The 20,664-nt window shown below is 39.9% G+C and overlaps 1 pseudogene across 1 annotated transcript; it reads right to left on the reverse strand.

Moving 5' to 3' along the window:
• On the reverse strand, positions 260-2,009 carry LOC108637143 (annotated as a pseudogene). Its single transcript, XR_001918790.1, has one exon. The product of XR_001918790.1 is annotated as an elongation factor 1-alpha 1 pseudogene (transcript).

Raw genomic sequence — 20,664 nt, forward strand, 5'->3', positions numbered from 1 at the left:
TTTTCCTATTTGGAACCAGTCTGTTGTTCCATGTCAGTTCTAACTGTTGCTTCCTGACCTACATACAGATTTCTCAAGAGGCAGGTCAGGTGGTCTGGTATTCCCATGTCTTTAAGAAGTTTCCACGGTTTGTTGTGATCCACACAGTCAAAGACTTTGGCATAGTCAATAAAGCGGAAGATGTTTTTCTGGAACTCTCTTGCTTTTTCAATGATCCAGTGGATGTTGGGAATTTGATCTCTGGTTCCTTTGCCTTTTCTTTTTTTTTTTTTTCTCATTAAACTTTTTTTAATGGGTCTCAAATTCTGTGACAGATTTTTGGTCAAGTTGTTTTCATTAAAAAGTACTGATTTTAAAAACTAATAACTTAAACTGCCAAACACAAAACATATGGTCCACAAAAACATTCTCCTTTCCTTCTGAAGGTTTTACGATGCATTGTTATCATTAACCAGTCTTTTACTATTAAACTTAAATGGCCAATTGAGACAAACAGTTCTGAGACCGTTCTTCCACCACTGATTAAGACTGGGGTGGCAGGTATTGGGGATAATATTCATTTAGCCTTCTGAGCTTTCTGGGCAGACTTGGTGACCTTGCCAGCTCCAGCTGCCTTCTTGTCCACTGCTTTGATGACACCCACAGCGACTGTCTGTCTCATGTCACGCACAGCAAAACGGCCCAGGGGAGGATAATCAGAAAAGCTCTCGACACACATAGGCTTGCCAGGAACCATATCAATGATGGCAGCGTCACCAGATTTCAAGAATTTAGGGCCATCTTCCAGCTTTTTCCCAGAACGACGATCAATCTTCTCCTTTAGCTCAGCAAACTTGCAAGCAATGTGAGCTGTGTGACAATCCAGCACAGGTGCATATCCAGCACTGATTTGGCCTGGATGGTTCAAAATAATCACCTGAGCTGTGAAGCCAGCAGCTTCCATGGGTGGATCATTTTTGCTGTCACCAGCCACATTGCCACGACGGACATCTTTGACAGACACGTTCTTGACATTGAAGCCCACATTGTCCCCAGGAAGGGCTTCACTCAATGCTTCATGGTGCATTTCTACAGACTTCACCTCCGTTGTTACATTGACTGGAGCAAAGGTGACCACCATGCCAGGTTTGAGAACACCAGTCTCCACACGACCCACAGGGATGGTACCAATACCACCAATTTTATAGACATCCTGGAGAGGCAAACGCAAGGGTTTGTCAGTTGGGCGAGTTGGTGGCAGGATGCAATCCAGAGCTTCAAGCAAGGTGGTTCCACTGGCATTTCCGTCCTTACGGGTGACTTTCCATCCCTTGAACCATGGCATATTAGCACTTGGCTCCAGCATGTTGTCACCATTCCAGCCAGAAATTGGCACAAATGCTACTGTGTCGGGGTTGTAGCCAATTTTCTTAATGTAGGTGCTGACTTCCTTAACAATTTCCTCGTATCTCTTCTGGCTATAGGGTGGCTCAGTAGAATCCATTTTGTTAATGCCAACAATTAGTTGTTTCACACCCAGGGTGTAAGCCAGAAGGGCATGCTCACGGGTCTGCCCGTTCTTGGAGATACCGGCTTCAAATTCACCAACACCAGCAGCAACAATCAGGACAGCACAGTCAGCCTGGGATGTGCCTGTAATCATGTTTTTGATGAAGTCTCTGTGTCCTGGGGCATCAATGATGGTAACATAGTACTTGCTGGTCTCAAATTTCCACAGGGAGATATCAATGGTAATACCACGCTCACGTTCAGCTTTCAGTTTGTCCAAGACCCAGGCATATTTGAAGGAGCCCTTTCCCATCTCGGCAGCCTCCTTCTCGAACTTTTCAATTGTTCTCTTGTCGATCCCGCCACATTTGTAGATCAGATGGCCAGTCGTGGTAGACTTCCCTGAATCTACGTGCCCAATGACAACGATGTTGATGTGGGTCTTCTCCTTTCCCATTTTGGCTTAGGTTTAACGGTGGTTTTCACGACACCTGTGTCCTGGTGGCAAACCCGTTGCGAAAAAAAGCTCCTTTGCCTTTTCTAAAACCAGCTTGAACATCTGGAAGTTCACGGTTCACATACTGTTGAAGCCTGGCTTGGAGAATTTTGAACATTATTCTGCTAGTGTTGAGATGAGTGCAATTGTGCAGTAGTTTGAGCATTCTTTGGCATTGCCTTTCTTTGGGATTGGAATGAAAACGGACTTTTTCTAGTCCTGTGGCCACTGCTGAGTTTTCCAAATTTGCTGGCATATTGAGTGCAACACTTTCACAGCATCGTCTTTTAGGATTTGAAAGAGCTCAACTGGAATTCCATCACCTACACTAGCTTTGTTTATAGTGATGCTTCCTAAGGCCCACTTGACTTCGTATTCCAGGATATCTGCCTCGAGGTGACTGATCACACCATCGTTGATTATCTGGGTCGTGAAGATCCTTTTTGTACAGTTCTTCTGCGTATTCTTGCCACCTCTTCTTAATATCTTCTGCTTCTGTTAGGCCCATAACACTTCTGTCCTTTATTGTGCCCATCTTTGCAAGAAATGTTCCCTTGGTATCTCTAATTTTCTTGAAGAGGTCTCTAGTCTTTCCCATTCACATGGACCACAGCCTTGTCTAACTCAGTGAAACTATGAGCCATGCCAGGTAGGGTCACCCAAGATTGACGGGTCATGGTGGAGAGTTCTGACAAAATGCGGTCTACTGGAGAAGGGAATGGCAAGCCACTTCAGTATTCTTGCCTTGAGAACCCCATGAACAGTATGAAAATAGGCATCAGTGGATGACAAAACTATTGAGTGGAGGGTGATTAGGAAACCGGTGATTTGTCTTGAAGAATCACCCGGCAGATTACTAATTACAAGAGCAACGGTACCTTTGCATTGGAGAAATCTGACACCATCTGTGTTAAAAGGTTCTTAGCATCATTGAGTGAGAGGAACTAGAATCATGATGTGATGTGATGGGAAGGGCACACTTTTCCTATGACATTCTTAAAAACAATGCTGTACTTGAATCTAATCAAGATGAAGCAATGGGATAAATTTAGAATGTAGGACATTCTACAAAGTAATTTCCTGGGCTCTTCAAAATTGTCAGTGTCAGGGTTTCCATGGTCACCCAGTGATTAAAGACCCACCTGCCAATGCAGGAGACACAGGTTCCATCCCTGATCCAGGAAGGTCTCACATGCCGAGGAACAACTAAATCCTTATGCCACAACTATTGAGCCTATGTTCTAGAGCCCAGGAGCGGCAAGTACTGAAGTCTATGTGCCCTACAGCCTGTGCTCTGTGACAAGAGAAGCTATGGCAATGAGAAGCCCGTGCGTCACAACTAGAGACTATCTCCTGTTGCCACAACTAGAGAAAAGCCTGCACAGCAACAAAGACCCAGCGCAGTGAATAAATAACTAAAATTATTAAGAAAAAATTGTCAACTATCATGAAAGACCAGACAACTGACAACTAAAGGACAATCAAGAAGACTACAGACATATTTCTATTACGTATAATGAGTGAGTCCTGATTGAAATTTGGATAGAAGAAAAGCTATAAAGGATATTTTGGGTGACAATGGTGGAAATTTGGATATGGGTTAAGTCATAGGTATAATAGAATCAATATGAAATTTCTTGGCTCTGATCATAGGCTTGTGGTTTTATGAGAAAATGTCCTTGTTTCAGGAGAAGCATGCAAATGGTGAATTGTCATGCTGTCTGTAACTTGTTTCCAAATGACTCAGCAAAAGCAGAAAAGAGAAAGCAAATGTGGCAAAAAATCTAATCATCTGTGAATCTAGATAAATGGTATACAGGCATTTATTATACTATTCTTTCAACTTTTACTAGCTGATATTTAAAAAAATAAAACTTTGTGAGGTAAAGAGTAACATAACCCTGTAAATACTAATATGTATTGTCATCAGAACCAAGATTTTCAGCATAAGTAAAAAGAGATGGAAATAGAAAATCAAATAAGCCTAGTGAAAGCTTTGTAATCTTAAATCCGAACAGTCTGTTATGTGATCTGTAGAGCCCCTATAGAGAGGAAAATGAAACCTTACTATCTAATTTTCCTATCAACAATACTTACACAGTTATGTCAATGGTGTTAGCAGTTTTCAATTTTTAGAAGCAACCTATGAATTAGTTCAGGGAAAAGTTACTTATGGTTACTAGAGAAAATATGGGCTTCCCTTGTGGCTCAGCTGGTAAAGAATCCGCCTGCAGTGCGGGAGACCTGGGTTCAACCCCTGGGTTGGGAAGATCCCCTGGAGAAAGGAAAGGTTACCCACTCCAGTATTCTGGCCTGGACAATTCCATGGGGACTACAGTCCATGGGGTTGCAAAGAGTCAGACACAACTGGGTGACTTTCACTTCATTTCAGAGAAAATGTAAATGCCAACCTTTATATTTTGAAAGTAAAGGTACAAGTACAGAAAGCAGGAGGAAGACTGAGGAGAACACACGGAAGAGGGGAACAAATCTTCTCATTTTAATACAGTGATTTACCAGTAAATCAAGAAATAGTAGTAAAGGCTCATTTTTTAGAATTAGAGAAGTAACTATCAAAAATCCTTGAAACAGAAACAAAAGTGATTCCTCCTGGGAAATCGAATTAGGGGAAGAGGAGATAGGGCAGTAGACTATAGTTTCATTATAAACCCTAGTACATTGCTTTTTCCATATGTGATTACTGTGGTAAAATGTTTTTAAATAATATATTAATAAAGCAAGTGGCTCAGACAGCAAAGAATCTGCCTGTAATGCAGGAGACCTGGGTTCGATCCCTGAGTCAGGAAGATCCCCTGGAGGAAGGTATGACAACCCATTCCAGTATTCTTGCCTGGAGAATCCCCACGGACAGAGGAACCTGGCAGGCTACAGTCTGTGGGGTCGCAGAGTTGAACACGACTGAGCGACTAAGCACAGCAATAAAGCAAGAATGGCCTACAATTCATAGTGCCTGTCTGTACAAGCACAATAAAAACCTGGTGTTTAAATTACATCAGTTTCACAAAGATTGCAGGGTGGGATTCGTTTATTACAGGACACACCAGCAGGAACAGCAGAGGAGCCTCATGTAGAGAGAGGAGAAGGGATGCTGGAGATGGGGAGGATGAAGCGGGGAGGAAAGCAGGGAGCAGGGAGGGAGAGAGAAATCAGTTTACTGAAATGAAAGATTTGGCTGTAATTGAACTGAAATGAAAGGTCTGGGGTAATTTTGAGTTTGGTGCAGTATATTAATCATATCATTTACTATCCAGTTGTATCTTAGGAACTTGAGGCAAAGCTCTGGGGAAAGATGACTATTAATTTAGGAAGAGTAAACTCCCCAGAACCTCTGAAGGTGTGAGATGTGCAAACACTGCTCTGCAGAGAGACGTATGGAGGTCTACAGAGGAAATATTGCTCATCTCTTGGCATACCGTGGACCCAGGCTAGAGAGGTACCAAGAAGAATCCTCCTGGGAACCACAGGGCTCCTTGAATTAGCCCATGAAATAGCTGGTGAATTTTGAGCAATGAGGTCTGGCATTGCTGTGGGTATAGGTTAAGGTAGAAAAATACTGCTTTCCTAATGTTATTATAACTCATAGTAGCCACAGCTTGGCATGGCCTGTAAAAACATGATCAGCATAGCTAATTTTATAGCAAAAGCATTAAGGGAGACAAACAGTATTTTATCATGATTAAAGATACATTTGAAAATGGAAATGTAAATGCTATAATGGTAAATCTCAGATCTAATCCAACAATTAAATAGAGTTTTGAACTGACAGAGATGCAAGGATAAACCTTCTGGGTTGCAGCATTACAGGAGATAACATGAGGTTAGATTCTACTATTGTTTCCCTATTATTTACTGCCCTGTCTATGAAAGGATTATGCCATCAGGTTTAGCCTTATGACTTGCATGAACTTAAGGAATGCACGCAGAAGTGATGTATGCTCCACATCTGAGCAGATGCTTTTAAGAGACATCTTGTGATTCAGCCATAGACCAGCATGTCTCACACAGGTCTGTTCCTTCAGTTTACATCCTGGAATAAAGGTCCTGGAACAGAGCTGTAGCAAACAGGTGCAGTAGAGGAGCACTAAACCATTGCTGTTGTAAGCCAGGGGCTTCCCCAGTGGCTCAGTGGCAAAGACTCCGCCTATAATACAGGAGACCCAGGTTCAATCCCTGGGTCAGGAAGATCCCCTGGAGGAGGAAAATGGCAACCCACTCCAGTATTCTTGCCTGGAGAATACCATGGGCTAAAGAACCTGGTGGGCTACAGTCCATACAGTCACAGGGTTGGACACAACTGAAGTGACTGAGCAAGCATGCACATTGTAAGCCACAAGGATTAGGGAGATGATTTGTTCCACAAAATAAACTAGTGAAATCATACACAGTATAATTGTCAAACTTTTTTTGCTACCAATACCTAGAAAAGCTAACTGAGTTATAATAAACATAATTTGAAACTCACATTTAAACTCCACCAGGACCTCAAATTAAGAGGCTAAAGTCTAAGTGCCTGAAATGATACCGCAGCTATAAATAGTAATAAGGAAAAAAAAAATTAATGCCATAAATTAACATAACAAATCTAGAAAAGGAAATAGGTAATATTTTAAAAGCACAAAAAGGGAAATATTAAACATAAAAGCAGAAATGAAAAAATTGAGCAACAGAAAGCAGAACACTAAATACATGTGCCCAATGACTATATCTATTCATTAAAAAATTGTTCCTAAAATGCACCCCCCTCCCTGTTGTGGTTCCCCTCTCCTACTGTCAGGCTTAATTTACAAACTGTCATGGGTTTGATGTTCACTTTGAGAAAATGGATACATTTTTAGTACATCCACAAATGACATTTAATAACAATGAATTAAAGTTACATATAGAAACTATTTAAATTCTGAACAAAGTCAACTTCCTTTAAAAATAATACAGAATTGGTACTTCCCTGGCAGTCCAGTGGTTAAGATCTGGTAACTCCACTGCAGGTTTGATCTTTCGTGGAGGAACTAAGATCCCACATGCTGTGAAGAGTGGCCAAAAGAATAAATTAATTAAGAAATAATAAAAAGAAACAATGTATTCTCCATCAAAAACTCTACATCTTGGTACTGAATCTTGAAATCAGTTTAGTGGGTTGAAATTTACACTAACAAAATAGAAGAGAATAGAATTGAAAATATCACAGTGCAATACAAGCAGTAAAGCTAAATACAGTTTCATGAAACCTTAGTTTCAGTTATATAATTTGTATGTGTGGGAATATGTCTTATATCCTAGTTTGAAATAAAAATGTGTATCTTAGTATAGGTAGGGTGGAGTCAAAAAAGGTTGAAAGTCACTGGTTTAGGTCCCTGAAATTGAAAGTAATGTTCAAAATATTTCACAACTTGTTAAGTTGGGTGTAGTCCAGGCAGAGAACTAAAGCTGTGCTGTGTTGGGACATGGCCCCAGGGAACTCTGCCAGGCCATGGTTACCCATTTGTTTATGGATTGAGAGTCCCAAAAGGAGGCTCAGGATGGCTGAGGAAGCAGTGGGTGTGGGGCAGTGGCTTTGTAGGTATATTTATTTTCTATTTTTGCAGTAACAAGTTGCCATAAACCTAGGGTTAAAATAACACAAACTTATTATCTTACAGTTCCGTAGGTCAGAAATTAGGCACAGGTCTCACTGACCTGAAATCAAGGTGTTTTCACAGCTATCCTTCTTTCTGCAGGCTCCAAGAGAATCTGTTTCCTTGCCTTTTTCCGCTTCCAGAGGCTGCTTACATTCCTCGATTTTTGGCTTCTTTCTCTATCTTCAAAGTCATCAATATTATACCTCCCCCTCGTTCTTCTTGCATGGTCACATCTCACTCTAATCACAGCTGAGAAAAAGTCCACTTTTAAAGAGCCATGTGGTTAGATTGAGCCTTCTGGATAATCCAAAATTATCTCCTTTTTCAACATTCTTAATCACATCTGAAAAATCCCTTTTTTGCCATGTAAGATGCCAGGTTCTGGATCTATAGGAAATGGACAACTCGGGGACCATCATTTTTTCTACCACCACAGGTATGGAAAAGTCTTGTTATTTGGAGAAAGAGCACAGCCACACCTGTGCAGACCACCCAAATGCAACTAAATACAGGCCATCTGTGAAATGACCCCTCTGGGGTCTCTATGCAGTTCTCTATCGCTGTGGCTTGAATGTTCACCCTATTACCTCCAAGAGGTGAAAAGGTTAAGTTACACACACCAATATAACTATATCCACTGCTTTCACCCTTCCAGTATTTTCCTAGGAGGATTAACTCTGAAAAGGATTGACTTACTTCAGACACAGGAGAACTGGGTAGAGAACTGTGCACAAACTTAAGAAAAGCATCTGACAGAAATACTCCTTTTTATCACGTGACAATATAAATATATTTATATGAATTTATTATTTCCATATTACTTTACAATGAACATATAGTACACATTTCATGATGACAGCAAGTGGCAGCTTTAAAAATGAAGTTCTAGAAGGATATTTCAATTTTTATAATTCTTAAACATTTCATAATTCTGAAAGAAGTCTCTGGAACATCATTGGATAGTGTTACCCCACAAAATATAGTCATAAATTATACATATATACTATATATGTATATACAATATATAGACTAACTCACACATCCTGGCAAGGAACAAAGTTCATTTTAAAAGCTAATGTTTTACTGATGAAAGAAATCAAAGAGGACACTAATAGATGGAGAAATATACCATGTTCATGGATAAGAAGAGTCAATATAGTGAAAATGAGTATACTACCCAAAGCAATCTACAAATTCAATGCAATCCCTATCAAGCTACCAACAGTATTTTTCACAGAGCTAGAACAAATAATTTCAAGATTTGTATGGAAATACAAAAACCTCGAATAGCCAAAGCAATCTTGAGAAAGAAGAATGGAACTGGAGGAATCAACTTGCCTGACTTCAGGCTCTAGTACAAAGCCACAGTCATCAAGACAGTATGGTACTGGCACAAAGACAGAAATATGGATCAATGGAACAAAATAGAAAGCCCAGAGATAAATCCACACACATATGGACACCTTATCTTTGACAAAGGAGGCAAGAATATACAATGGAGTAAAGACAAGCTCTTTAACAAGTGGTGCTGGGAAAACTGGTCAACCACTTGTAAAAGAATGAAACTAGATCACTTTCTAACACCACAACAAAAATAAACTCAAAATGGATTAAAGATCTAAATGTAAGACCAGAAACTATAAAACTCCTAGAGGAGAACATAGGTAAAACACTCTCCGAGATAAATCACAGCAGGATCCTCTATGATCCACCCCCCAGAATTCTGGAAATAAAAGCAAAAATTAAAAAAAAAAGGGATCTAATTGAAATTAAAAGCTTCTGCACAACAAAGGAAAATATAAGCAAGGTGAAAAGACAGCCTTCTGAATGGGAGAAAATAATAGCAAATGAAGCAACTGACAAACAACTAATCTCAAAAATATACAAGCAACTTATGCAGCTCAATTCCAGAAAAATAAACGACCCAATCAAAAAACGGGCCAAAGAACTAAATAGACATTTCTCCAAAGAAGACATACAGATGGCTAACAAACACATGAAAAGATGCTCAACATCACTCATTATTAGAGAAATGCAAATCAAAACTACAATGAGGTACCACTTCACACCAGTCAGAATGGCTGTGATCCAAAAGTCTGCAAGCAATAAATGCTGGAGAGGGTGTGGAGAAAAGGGAACCCTCCTACACTGTTGGTGGGAATGCAAACTAGTACAGCCACTATGGAGAACAGTGTGGAGATTCCTTTAAAAATTGCAAATAGAACTGCCTTATGACCCAGCAATCCCACTGCTGGCCATACACACCGAGGAAACCAGAATTGAAAGAGACACGTGTACCCCAATGTTCATCGCAGCACTGTTTATAATAGCCAGGACATGGAAACAACCTAGACGTCCATCAGCAGATGAATGGATAAGAAAGCAGTGATACATATACACAATGGAGTATTACTCAGCCATTAAAAAGAATACATTTGAATCAGTTCTAATGAGATGGATGAAACTGGAGCCGATTATACAGAGTGAAGTAAGCCAGAAAGAAAAACACCAATACAGTATACTAACACATATATATGGAATTTAGAAAGATGGCAATGATGACCCTGTATGCAAGACAGCAAAAGAGACACAGATGTGTAGAGCCGACTTTTGGATTCAGAGAGAGAGGGAGAGGGTGGGATGATTTGGGAGAATGGCATTGAAACATGTATACTATCATGTAAGAAATGAATCGCCAGTCTATGTCCAATGCAGGATACAGCATGCTTGTGGCTGGTGCACGGGGATGACCCAGAGAGATGTTATGGGAAGGGAGGTGGGAGGGGGGTTCATGTTTGGGAACGCATGTACACCCGTGGTGGATTCATGTCAATATATGGCAAAACCAATACAGTATTGTAAAGTAAAATAAAGTAGAAATAAAAATTAAAAAAATAAATAAAAGCTAATGTTTTACACTCACAATATTTAAAAAATTAAATGTGCTTTACTATAGAGTAGAATTTTCAAAACAATCTTTGAAATGATCTTCCTTGGAAGGAAAGTTATGACCAACCTAGACAGCATATTAAAAAGCAGAGACATTACTTTGTCAACAAAGGTCCATCTAGTCAAGGCTATGGTTTTTCCAGTGGTCATGTATAGATGTGAGAGTTGGACTGTAAAGAAAGCTGAGCGCCGAAGAATTGATGCTTTTGAACTGTGGTGTTGGAGAAGACTCTTGAGATTCCCTTGGACTGCAAGGAGATCCAACCAGTCCATTCTGAAGGAGATCAACCCTGGGTGTTCTTTGGAAGGAAAGATGCTAAAGCTGAAACTTCAGTACTTTGGCCACCTCATGCAAAGTGTTGACTCATTGGAAAAGACTCTGATGCTGGGAGGGATTGGGGGCAGGAGGAGAAGGGGACGACAGAGGATGAGATGGCTGGATGGCATCACTGACTCGATGGAAGTGAGTCTGAGTGAACTCTGGGAGTTGGTGATGGACAGGGAGGCCTGGCGTGCTGCAAGTCATGGGGTCGCAGAGTCAGACACGACTGAGCGACTGAACTGAACTGAACTGATACATGTTTATCCATAGAGTAATCATCCTCCTCAGCATTGCTCACTGGATGTTTTTATGCCACCTAACAAAACAGGAATTAACTCATTTCTGAGTCATATAAGCCACAAAGCCCCCGTGAACTCTAATAAAGCACTTTGTGAAGCAGAGTTAAAGTCGAAGAAATATAAAGAAGTTAAAAAAATTCCACATCAGGTATCAACTGATGGTGATGTGAGCCTTTTACAAATGCTAGTGGATATGCCTGGGCGGATGATGAAAGGAAGGTAATTTGGGGACAACTATATCTGCTGTTTCACTCTCTCTAAAGAGAGTGAAGGTGCTAATTTATGCATTTAAAAAATTTTTGTTGATTCATTTCTCTTTCATTACAAAGGAGAATTTGTAAGGTCATATAATTAGTGATGTAGATTCCACCACGCTCCTCTAATAAAACTCAATGGCTCTTGCTCAGTTCAGTCACATAGTCATGTCCGACTCTTTGCAACCCCATGGACTGCAGCATGCCAGGCCTCCCTGTCCATCACCAACTCCTGGAGTCCACTCAAACTCATGTCCATTGAGTCGGTGATACCATCCAACCATCTCATCCTCTGTCATCGCCTTCTCCTCCTGCCGTCAATCTTTCCCAGCATCAGGGTCTTTCCTAATGAGTCAGTTCTTCACATCAAGTGGCCAAGGTATTGGAGTTTCAGCTTCAGCATCAGTTCCTCCAATGAATATTCAGGACTGATTTCCTTTAGGACGGACTGGTTGGATTTCCTTCCAGTCCAAGGACTCTCAAGAGTCTTCTCCAACTGCACAGTTCAATAGCATCAATTCTTTGGTGCTCAGTTTTCTTTATGGTCCAACTCTCACATCCATACATGACTATTGGAAAAACCATAGCTTTGACTAGACAGACCTTTGTTGGCAAAGTAATGTCTTTGATTTTTAATACGCTGTCTAGGTTGGTCATATTTTTCTTCCAAGGAGCAGGTGCTTTTTAATTTCATGGCTTCAGTCACCATCTGCAGTGATTTCAGAGCCCAAAATATAAAGTCTGTTACTGTTTCCATTGCTTTCCCATCTATTTTCCATGAAGTGATGGGACCAGATGCCATGATGTTCGTTTTCTGAATGTTGAGCTTTAAGCCAACTTTTTCACTCTCCTCTTTCACTTTCATCAAGAGGCTTTTTAGTTCCTCTTCACTTTCTGCCATAAGGGTGGTGTCATCTGCATATCTGAGGTGATTGATATTTCTCCTGGCGATCTTGATTCCAGCTTGTGCTTCTTCCAGTCCAGTGTTTCTCATGATGTACTCTGCATAGAAGTTAAATAAGCAGGGTGACAATAGACAGCCTTGACGTACTCCTTTCCCTATTTGGAACCAGTCTGTTGTTCCATGTCTAGTTCTAACTGTTGCTTCCTGACCTGCAGATTTCTCAGGAGGCAGGTCAGGTGGTCTGGTATTCCCATCTCTTTAAGAATTTTCCACAGTTTGTTGTGATCTACACAGTCAAAGGCTTTGGCATAGTCAATAAAGCAGAAGTAGATGATTTTCTGAAACTGTCTTGCATTTTCAATGATCCAATGGATGTTGGCAATTTGATCTCTGGCTCTTGGTACTCAGACAAAAAGAAAGGTTTTCAGAATTTAAAAAGACACATGTACCCCAATGTTCATTGCAGCACTATTTATAATAGCTAGAACATGGAAGCAACCTAGATGTCCATCAACAGATGAATGGATAAAGAAGTTGTGGTACATATACACAATGGAGTATTACTCAGCTATAAAAAGGAATGCATTGGAGTCATTTCTATTAAGGTGGATGAACCTAGAGCCTATTATATTGAGTGAAGTAAGTCAGAAAGAGAAAGATAAATATTGTTCAGTTCGGTTCAGCCAATCAGTTGTGTCCAGCTCTTTGCGACCCCATGGACTGCAGCACACCAGGCTTCCCTGTCTATCACCAACTCCCGGAGCTTGCTCAAACTCATGTCCATCAAGTCAGTGCAGCCATCCAACCAACTCATCTTCTGTCATCCCCTTCTCCTCCTAGAAAGATGTTACCAAAGAATCTATTTGAAGGGCAGCAATGGAGAGCCAGACATAAACAGACTTATGGACATAGGAACAGGGGAGGAGAGTGTAAAATGTGTGGGGAGAATAACATGGAAACTTATGTTACCATATGTAAAATGGATAGCCAACAGGAATTTGCTGTATGTCTCAGGAAACTCAGACAGGGGCTCCGTGTCAATCTAGAGGGGTGGGAAAGGAGGGAGGTGCAAGTGGGAGGGGATATATGTATACTTATGACTGATTCATGCTGAGGTTTGACAGAAAACAACAAAATTCTGTAATGCAATTATCCTTCAATAAAAAATAAATTTAAAAAATAAAAAAGAAAGGTTTTTTATTGTTATTGCCCTACCTCCACAATTTTAGAGACAAAATATTTTTTAATTAGAAAGATGAAATTTTTTTCAAAACCCATGTTTTATCAAGTTAATTATCCACGTCTGCCCTGTCCATTCTTCATCTTTTCAACCATCCTTGACTCTCTATCTCTGTCTCATGCTACTGCCTTCTTAATAAGTCTCAAAAGCAAGATTTCCCAAGAAATCAAGGGAAAGAAAGTGATTATTATTATACACTTATCTAATCCATGCAGAGGTAATTTTCTATCTAATGGATCAAAATGATTAAAGATCTACCTGAGAACATTACTGTGCCAATTATTTTTCTGTTGGCCCAATGGCACACTCTCCCTTCCTTATCCCATAACTGTAGGGGCTGTAAGCCTGTAACTCTGTTCTCCAGAATCCTTTATCAACTGATTTTCAGTCAGGCTTGGTCAATGGGAGTCACTGGTGCAAGAAAGAGGAAGCCATTTTAAGCCTTGTACCAGTGATAGAGGAGTATCAACAGCTTATTTTGGAGCCCCCCAAAATATAGTCTCTCAGTGTTTCCATTGTTTCCCCATCTATTTGGCATGGAGTGATGGGACTGGATGACATGATATTAGTTTTCTGAATGTTGAGTTTTAAGCCAACTTTTTCACTCTCCTCTTTCACCTTCATCAAGAGGCTCTTTAGTTCTTCGCTTTCTGCCATAAGGGTGGTGTCATCTGCATATCTGAGGCTATTGGTATTTCTCCTGGCAATCTTGATTCCAGCTTGTGCTTCCTCCAGCTAAGCGTTTCTCATGATGTACTCTGTATATAAGTTAAATAAGCAGGGTGACAATATACAGCCTTGATGTACTCCTTTCCTGATTTGGAACCAGTCTGTTGTTCCATGTCCAGTTCTAACTGTTGCTTCTTGACCTGCATACAGATTTTTTCAGGAGGCAGGTCAGGTGGTCTGGTATTCCCAACTCTTTAAGAATTTTCCACAGTTTGTTGTGAACCACACAGTCAAAGGCTTTGGCATAGTCAATAAAGCAAAAGTAGATGTTTTTCTGGAACTCTCTTGCTTTTTCAATGATCCAGTGAATGTTGGCAATTTGATCTCTGGTTCCTCCGCCTTTTCTAAATCCAGCTTGAACCTTTGGGGGTTCCAAAATCACTGCAGACAGTGAATGCAGCCAAGAAATTAAGACACTTGCTCCTTGGAAGAAAAGCTATGGCCAACCTAGACAGCATATTAAAAAGCAGAGACATTACTTTGCCAACAAAGGTCCATCTAGTCAAAGCTATGGTTTTTCCAATAGTCATGTATGGATGTGAGAGTTGGACTGTAAAGAAAGCTGAGCACCAAAGAATTGATGCTTTTGAACTGTGGTGTTGGAGAAGACTCTTGAGTCCCTTGGACTGTACAGAGATCCAACCAGTTCATCCTAAAAGAAATCAGTCCTGAATATTCATTGGAAGGACTGATGCTGAAGCTGAAACTCCAATACTTTGGCCACCTGATGTGAAGAACTGACTCATTAGAAAAGACCCTGATGCTGGGATAGATTGACGGCAGGAGGAGAAGGAGACAACAGAGGACAAGATGGTTTCATGGTATCAACAACGCAATGGACATGAGTTTGAGTAGGCTCTGGGAGTTAGTGATGGACAGGGAAGCCTGGCGTGGTGCAGTCCATGGGGTCGCAAAGAGTCAGACATGACTGAGCAACTGAACTGAACAACAGCAGATTCAGCACTGGCCCCAGGGGGCTCCTTTTGTGGAGGCAGGGTTCCTGTACTGGCCACCCGGGGAACTTCCAGGAGCAAACACAGCAGGAGTCCAGCCGATGCCTTGTGATAGCAGCTTTCGCACTTCTGGGTAGCACTCCTTTTCTCCTCCTTTTTCCTCTAGGCCTCTCAACACCTTTGTATCCATTTCCTAGAATTAAGTCCCTTTCTGTTTCAACTACATACGGTGGTTTCTATTTTCTTGACTCAACTGATTGAACTGATTACAGACCAAATTACTTCCTAAACTACCAGAGCTTTGGGAAACTGCAATGTTCATAAGTCAAAATAGTGGAACATTTCTCTGGAAGCCATTGCTCCCCACAAACTCATAGTAGGCAAGTTTACAAAGTTTTTAGTCCTAAGGACACATGAGAGTCCGCCCAAGTGAAATGGATTGTGGAGTCTGACTGAGTCCTGTTTTGGGGGTACAAATGAGATACCTAGTATGCAGTTTCAGTACCCTGAACATTGGCTATAGGTATCACTGAAAGTCCTTGGCCTGTGGGGAATACAAACAGCTAGGTTTATCTGCTCTTCAGATACTCCAGACTGAGGTCTCAGCTCTGGTAGTTCCTTGAAAATTCATTGAGAATATTTAGTAATTTGCAAGTGGGAAAGGAAATTGGTCAGGCAATAAAAGGTTTAGGCACCTAACTGAAGGTGGAGTGGTAGGTAAAGTCTGTTCTACCCAGTTTTTCATCTGTTTGACAAATGTGTCCAGTAGGACCCTCTTAGTCTATTTTGAATCCTTGTTTCAAAAATCAGGGATTTGGGATGGGCAACTCCAAAGGGAATGGTTTCAATTAGGGTTGGATTTCCTGTGCAAAGTTAAGGTCACACTGGAGAGGGTTCTGTGGCTGCCATGATTTCTGGGCTCCTCAAATTCTCCACTCCAGGAACAGATGATGTATTTATCAGAGTGAGTCTTTATTTAATGTCCATCTACCCTTGAGGTCTCTTTTTCTCATTAGTAAACCTTCAGAGCACAGGAGGTGCTACATGTATTCATTCACTTTATTAATATTAAATAAATGCCTTTTTTATTGATTGCCAACACACCAACATAACAATAACCTCTTCAAAGCTTCAGAAGTTTATGGCAACAAGTTTCAAATACCCTGAAAGTGATCTTCCTCTAACAAAATCTTCCCCCTAACAAAATCTTCCCCATGCACCCTCGAATGTCTAAGCAGAAACTGCTATTTCTAAATTGATTTGTAGGTATTCTGGAGTATAATTTGCCTATGTTATTCTACTCTGCAGGCAAGAGCCCTTTCTCTATATGATAGATCAGTGCTATCAACCCTACTGAGTCTTGAACTTTAATGAACATTATATGCATGAAATGAATAGATGTTATTTTTGATTAAGAAAATAGATAACAAAAGAAATTTCTATTTTGGGGGAAGAATATAGAATAAAGAGTTCAGAAAAATGCTTGGAAATAAGGTAAATATATAAAATTGAAATAACATTAATATATACCAATCATACTGTTTGATATACTTAATTAAATAGGAATCCTAATTTGTAATACCAGCAGATATGTTAATGACTCTCAATGGGAAATAGATCATTCAGTTCATTTCAGTTCAGTTCAGTCACTCAGTTGTGTCTGACTCTTTGCGACCCCATGAATCGCAGCACGCCAGGCCTCCCTGTCCATCACCAACTCCCAGAGTTCACTCAGACTCGTGTCCATCGAGTCAGTGATGTCATCCAGCCATCTCATCCTCTGTTGTACCCTTCTCCTCCTGCCCCCAATCCCTCCCAGCATCAGAGTCTTTTCCAATGAGTCAACTCTTCACATGAGGTGGCCAAAGTACTGGAGCTTCAGCTTTAGCATCATTCCTTCCACAGAAATCCCAGGGTTGATCTCCTTTAGAATGGACTAGTTGGATCTCCTTGCAGTCCAAGGGACTCTCAAGAGTCTTCTCCAATACCACAGATCAAAAGCATCAATTCTTTGGCACTCAGCCTTCTTCACAGTCCAACTCTCACATCCATACATGACTACTGGAAAAACCATAGCCTTGACTAGACGGACCTTTGTTGGCAAAGTAATGTCTCTGCTTTTGAATATGCTATCTAGCTTGGTCATAACTTTCCTTCCAAGGAGTAAGTGTCTTTTAATTTCATGGCTGCAATCACCATCTGCAGTGATTTTGGAGCCCCCCAAAATAAAGTCTGACACTGTTTCCACTGTTTCCCCATCTACTTCCCATGAAGTGATGGGACTGGATGCCATGATCTTCGTCTTCTGAATGTTGAGCTTTAAGTCAACTTTTTCACTCTCCTCTTTCACTTTCATCAAGAGGCTTTTAGTTCCTCTTCACTTTCTGCCATAAGGGTGGTGTCATCTGCATACCTGAGGTTGTTGATATTTCTCCCAGCAATCTTGATTCCAGCTTGTGTTTTTTCCAGTCCAGCATTTCTCATGACGTACTCTGCATATAAGTTAAATAAGCAGGGTGACAATATACAGCCTTGATGTACTCCTTTTCCTATTTGGAACCAGTCTGTTGTTCCATGTCCAGTTCTAACTGTTGCTTCCTGGCCTGCATACAGACTTCTCAAGAGGCAGGTCAGGTGGTCTGGTATTCCCATCTCTTTCAGAATTTTCCACAGTTTATTGTGATCCACACAGTCAAAGGCTTTGACATAGTCAATAAAGCAGAAATAGATGTTTTTCTGGAACTCTCTTGCTGTTTCCATGATCCAGCGGATGTTAGCAATTTGATCTCTGGTTCCTCTGCCTTTTCTAAAACCAGCTTGAACATCAGGAAGTTCACGGTTCACGTACTGCTGAAGCGCAGCTTGGAGAATTTTGAGCATTACTTTACTAGCGTGTGAGATGAGTGCAATTGTGTGGTAGTTTGAGCATTCTTTGGCATTGGCTTTCTTTGGGATTGGAAAGCATATTGACCTTTTCCAGTCCTGTGGCCACTGCTGAGTTTTCCAAATTTGCTGGCATATTGAGTGCATATAGATCATATAGATCATTAATATGAAGAAAATCAGAAGATTTTCTTGAAAGATACTAACGGCAAGAAAAGAAGTACCATTATTTAAGACTAATATTTTAATAATGCCACTCTCCTACCAATTCATTAATACACTTAAAGCAATGTGGCAAAATCCCAGTTTGATATACTTTCAAAGAACTTGATAAAATAATTCTGAAATCTACCTGAAAAAATAACAGGTAGGGAATTCCCTGGAGGTGTAGTGGTTAGGATTCTGTGCTTGAACTGCAGGGAACCCAGGTTTGATCCCTGGTCGGGGGACTAAAATTTCACAAACCACACAGAGTGGCTAAGAAAGCCAAAAATAAAGACAGGTTAAAAAAGTTAATATCCTGAGCCAATATAAAAAATGATCTTACATTATATAACTCTAATGAGGTAATCACAGAAAAATAGATTAATATAAAGGACAATCTCATGTTCTTATGTTATTTACTTTGTTCACATTATTATTCTGATAGAAAAATGTTTTCCTAAGAAGCAGTGCAAACTTCCATTTTATATCATATATTGTGAGCTAGTGGGGACCAAGGTAATAAGATTACGTTTTATCAAGAAGCTAGACTAATCTTCTGTTACTGATCTGAGTGAGGTACAGCATCTCTTTTCTGAAGAGTTTGTGAGTTACCTCCCTCATCCCTATTAGAATGACCTCAACCACCAGACTCAGCATCTTAATAGAAACTTGAGTTCTTTTAGTATCCAGCCAGCCCAATATTTCAATGTTTTCAATATGTGAATTCCAGCCACAGATAATTTCATTTAAAATTAGCTTTTTTAAAAAAAATAGGTAGTGATCATATTCTCAGCTACTAAATGATGCAGGTTTAGCTTCAAATGAATGGTTATTCCGATCTCTCTAAAATAGTACTCTGCAATCTGTTAATCAAAAGATAATTAACAGAAATAATTCCTGCATCTTATTAGATCATTTGAAATCATAAAACCTTCCAAGTATACATTCAGATTGCTGCTACAGAAATACAAGCAGCAGCATATGTAGTATTGTTACAAAAACATAACCACCAAATCTTAAAATTTTAATAATACTGGAGTTAGATGCTGAGACTACATATAAAACTGGTATATACTGGAGTGTATATTCTCGGAAAGTTTAAAGTATAATTATAGTAAAGGATTAAGCAAAATGACTTCATTTTTGAAAAGCAGTTCAGTGATATAGCTGCAATTTCCTTAATGAAGTGCCAATTCTATTCTTATAAATTCTCATTAAAATTTTTTTTGCAAATTCTTCTTGATTATTTTTTACCCATGACCATTTTACTGATATAATTCTGATATTATTATCCATCATAATACACGGCAGAATGTTCATGTTCAATTTTTAAACCAAATCACTTCTTTTAAGAACGTGACAAAAACTCAGTTGGTTTGGATACAAATTACAAAATACCTAATGGCAGAGCTAAAAGCATGTAAACAAAGGGGAACCACAACAACAGCAAATGCTTAATGACAGGAAAAACAGAACATGTCTCAGAATGGCAAAAGAAGGTGGATCAGATAGGAGGAGGTAAGTATTAAACCAAGTTTTTAAAATGAAAATATAAATAATTTTAGAGAAGTGAGCAGAGACTAATTTTGATTCTCAGTTGTCAAAACACTGGCAAGTGAAATTTACTTATGCATAATAAGGAACTGTTTAGTGGTGAAAACATCCTGGTTTTTTTGATGTGACCCTACCAATTAAATTTTGTACCTTAAAAGTTGAGCTGTTCAACCTGGTAGTCATTAGCCACAAGTGGCTATTTAAATTTAATTAAAAATAAGTAAAAATAAAAATTTATTTCCTTATTTGCACTAGCCACATTTCAAGTCCTTAAAGTCACAGCAGAGACTAGACAGAGAAATAGAACATTTCCAACATAGCAGAAAGTTCTGTTTAACAAAGCTGTGATCTTTCAGAAGTTTATCAATATTATTCATCTGGAAGTTTACCATAGCTACCTGCCACGAGCGACTTCAACAGGCAAGATGTACAACTAGATAAAACAAGAACCAAAATTCTTTATTGCCATTTTTTGCCCCCTAAGAAATGCGCTTCCTTGGAACAGTATTATCTACCAGCACCTGGCACTAGTGGTAAAGAACCTGCCTGCCAATGCAGGAAACGTAAGAGAGGTGGATTTGATCCTTGGTTTGCGAAGATCCTCTGGAGTAGGAAAAGGCAACCCACTCTAGTATTTTTGCCTGGAAAATTCCATGGACAGAGGAACTTGGCAAGCTAACAGTCTATGGGGCCACAAAGAGTTGGACATGACTGAGCGACTACACACACACACAGCATCTAAGCAATGCAATA

Source organism: Capra hircus, chromosome 11, assembly GCF_001704415.2.
Source record: "Capra hircus breed San Clemente chromosome 11, ASM170441v1, whole genome shotgun sequence".
Taxonomy (NCBI): domain Eukaryota; kingdom Metazoa; phylum Chordata; class Mammalia; order Artiodactyla; family Bovidae; genus Capra; species Capra hircus.